Source organism: Talpa europaea, assembly GCF_964194135.1.
Source record: "Talpa europaea genome assembly, chromosome: 12".
NCBI lineage: Eukaryota > Metazoa > Chordata > Mammalia > Eulipotyphla > Talpidae > Talpa > Talpa europaea.
In genome coordinates, this window is record NC_140079.1 from 28542922 (window position 1) to 28547030 (window position 4109).

Here is a 4109-nt window from a genome sequence, read left to right on the forward strand (position 1 = left end):
AGAGTGGCTAAATGTTCTGATTTAAACTATTTTACCTTATTATCTGATCATGTGTCTCAGTTTTAGCTTCAGAAAACATGATCAGCACACAAATATATAGAGAATCTTTGGCCCAGAAATTTGGTAGGTAAAGTCTGTTAGTGTTTAAGGTGTCGGCAATTGCTTGAGAATTTCCCATTTTCCCTGATGTTGATTAATGCTCAATGATTCAAAGTGACTAAGTGGCAGACAGAAATAGCTACTAATCTGAAGGAGATTTCAAGGTATTTACTAAGCATACACAAGCAAATGACACTGCGTTTGTTTCTGATAACAATTGGGGCTTAAATAATGCAAAGTCACAACTAATCCCGGAAGTTCAGTTTAACTAATTGTCTCATCATGATTCTGAGAGCTCAGTCTTATCTATGTCATGCTTCCATTTCCTCACGACCAAGTCTTCTTTTGCCAGAATTTCTTACACAGGAGTAAAACTGACTTTAAGAAATCTATTCTTTTTATTTTATTTTATTTTATTATTTTTTTAGATTTATTTTAATTTATTTATACAAGCACTGGGTACAGTCAGAAGCGCTGGAGGGTGAGAGAATCACCAGAACCAGAGCGGGGAGCAGAGCAGGCAGAAGGACCGAAGTACACTGCTGAGGGGAGCAGCGGGCGGCAGGAGAGGTCTGCGCGCCATGCGGGACCCTCCTCCTGTGGCCGGGGAGCAGCCTGGGATCGAACCGGTGCTGCAGAGGCTGCGGGCAGCTTCGCAACCTAGCGCTCAACCGCTGCGCCACCAGGGAGGCCCAAGAAATCTATTCTTATATTTCCTCCAGGGAATGATTAAAAATGTAGTTAGTAGTTTGAGCAACTGAAATGGAGGTTATAAATAAAGCTGACTTTGGTTGTTCTTTTTTTTTTAAGATTTATTTATTTATTTATGCGTACAAGAAATAGGGTACAGGCCAGAGGTGTGGGGGTGGGGAGGGGGGGTGGGGAGGTGTGAGAGGATTCACCAGAGACAGAGCGGGGAACAGAACAGGCAGACTGACTGAAATACACTGCTTAGGGGAACAGCGGGCGAGACAGGAGAGGTCTGCTGTGTCACGTGGCTTTGATTTTTATCAGATATGTCTAAACTTAAATCATATTCATCGCAACATAGCTGGATGACAGGAAGCAATGGCACTCAGAATTGAATGCCTAGAGTTTTTTAAATATAGAACTAAGCAAGGGCCTCCCCGGTGGCGCAGCGGTTGAGCACTGGGTTGCAAAGCTGCCCGCAGCCTCTGCAGCACTGGTTCGATTCCCCGGCTGCTCCCCGGCCACCGGAGGAGGGTCCCACATGGCGCGTAGACCTCTCCTGCCACCCGGTGCTCCCTTCAGCAGTGTACTTTGGTCCTTCTGCCTGCTTTGCTCCCTGCTCTGGTTTTGGTGAATTCTCTCACCCTCCCGCGCTTCTGACTGTACCCAATGCTTGTATAAATAAATAAATAAATCTTAAAAAAAAAAAAGAAAAGAAAAGAACTAAGCAAAATGGCATCCGAAGAATTATACAGAAACCAATTCTTCACCTATTCCTGAAGGCAAGAATCCTTAGAGCTATCTAGCTTTGCCCTTTGTCACTATAAGTTCAACCTTATAGATTCTGGAAGCTTTAACCTGTATCTGTCTCGGGCAGCATCCAAGAGCAAAAGATTAAAAGCAACCACTCCAAGAATAACTTCTCTTGCAAGAATGAGTTATTTTCCCATATATCAGTCTTTATGACTTTTTATTTAGGGATGTTAACTTAATCTTGTGATATTAAAGTATCAAATAGTTTCACCAAATATGTCAGTTGAAACATTGGCCTTAAACAGTTTATCTTTGTTGTCTCTGTGTAATTCAGTGTAAATAATTGCTATCAGATCTGAGAGGTTGCATAGTCAAATTTTGATTCAAGTAACCGTTAATGCATTTAATTACTTCTATCAAGTATCTGTCTACCTTTCATAGACTCTTTATTTAGGGGCCACCTCTTTCTGTTCACTTTCACTTCTAAATACTATTTTTAGTATGCATTTCAAAGGGAAAAAATCCTTTTACTTTTATCACATGATGCCAATACTATTGTCACATCTAAAATAATTGAACAAAACCTCTCAAGGTAAGTTATCTTTCCATTATATTTTATCATGGCTATAAAATTTACTGTGGGAATGCCAGCAAAGTGCAGGTGAGATGGCTCTGGTTTTCTGAAAAGATCTAAAGCAAATCTGATAATTCTGGAGACTAGCAACATCTGAAGGCATGCCAGTGGGTTAATTACCACAATGCTATAAACCATTCCAAAAGGGAGTGAGTTCCATTTACCCAAGTAGATTTGGAAGCCACTCAAGTCTTCAGCCACCATCATCATGTAAAATGTAGCAAGTGATTTAAAAGCTGATTTAGAATATGTTTCTGGACTGCTGGATGCAGAACCCTTTTTATCTCAAAATAGTACAGACATCATCAAAAGTCCCTGTAGGGCCGAGATCCAGGAGCTGCTTTGAATGCTGCTGACTGCGCTTTTAAGGATATGTGCCAGAATATGTGATCAGGGACAGCTCATGACAGAGTACCACATTGAGGGACCTCCAGAATTTGGATACCAGTTCACCTATTAAAGAAACTGAAAACTAGTATATAGTTATTTCAAGTAGTCACCTGTAGAAGGGATGGTATTGTGGGTGAAAATGTAGGAGAGACTCATTTCCAACAAATAGACAGTAAAATACCTAGTGGCAGTTAAGCAGGCTATATCTAGTCTAGTACTTAACAAAGACAATTCTGAAAAGAGACAGGCCTCATTTCCACCACTTTTCTATGTAAGTCTGAACCAATGATTTAGTTTAAGTCTTGGAGAGGTGTTGTGAGCATTAAATTAAAAATTAAATAAGGTAATTTTCAGTTTCTCAGATATCTTGATATTGCAATAGATGTTCCCCAAATAGCTAGTATGAGTTCTGCTCTTGTAAAATCTTTAACCCCTTTTTCTGTGAGACTCTGTTGAGAAGCTAGCTGGGCTCATTCTCTTGACTTTTCTTTTCTTTTTTTTTTTTTTTAAAGATTTATTTTTATTTATTTATACAAGCACTGGGAACAGTCAGAAGCGCGGGAGGGTGAGAGAATTCACCAGAGCCAGAGCGGGGAACAGAACAGGCAGACCGATGAAATACACTGAGGGGAGCAGCGGGCACGGCAGGAGAGGTCTGCGCGCCACGTGGGACTCTCCTCCGGTGGTCGGGGAGCGGCCTGGGATCGAACCGGCATTGCAGAGGCTGCAGGCAGCTTCGCAACCCAGCGCTCAACCTCTGCGCCACCGGGGAGGCCCTCTCTTGACTTTTCTTAATGGAAACAACAAACAAACACTGTCACTGTAAGTCAAAGAAGAAAACTACAGCATATTAACTTGTTCTACATCTTACCTTCAACTCAAAGGTTTTCAAGTGATTTATTTATTTATTTATTTATTTGTTGGTTTATTTATTTATTTTTATATTTTTTTATAAATTTTATTGTTATATTCCCCATACAATTGCAGCCCCCCCATTCTGACCCCAATCCCTCCCCTCCCGCCCCCGCCCCCCTAAAAGTGTCTCTGGTTCATAGTTTTTTGTTGATTTTGATTTTCACTTTCTTATATTCATTTTCCTGGTCCCTTACTTAAGTTTTCTAGATTCCTGCTATGAGTGAGACCATCCGGTATTTTTCTTTTTCTTTTTGGCTTATTTCGCTGAGCATGATCCCTTCCAGCGCCATCCATGTTGCTGCAAATTGCATGTGTTTATCTTTTTTGAATGCTGAGTAATATTCCATGGTATATATGTACCACATCTTCTTGATCCAGTCATCTATTTTTGGGCATTTGGGTTGTTTCCAAAGCTTAGCTATTGTAAACAGTGCTGCTATAAACATAGGGGTGCAGGTGTTCTTTGGAATTGATGTTTCTGTGTCCTTTGGGTAAATACCTAGGAGTGGAATTGCTGGATCATATGGAAGCTCTATGTTTAGTAGGTCCAGAAATCTCCACACAGCTTTCCACAGTGGTTGGACCAGTTTGCACTCCCACCAACAGTGCAGAAGAGTTCCTTTTTCTC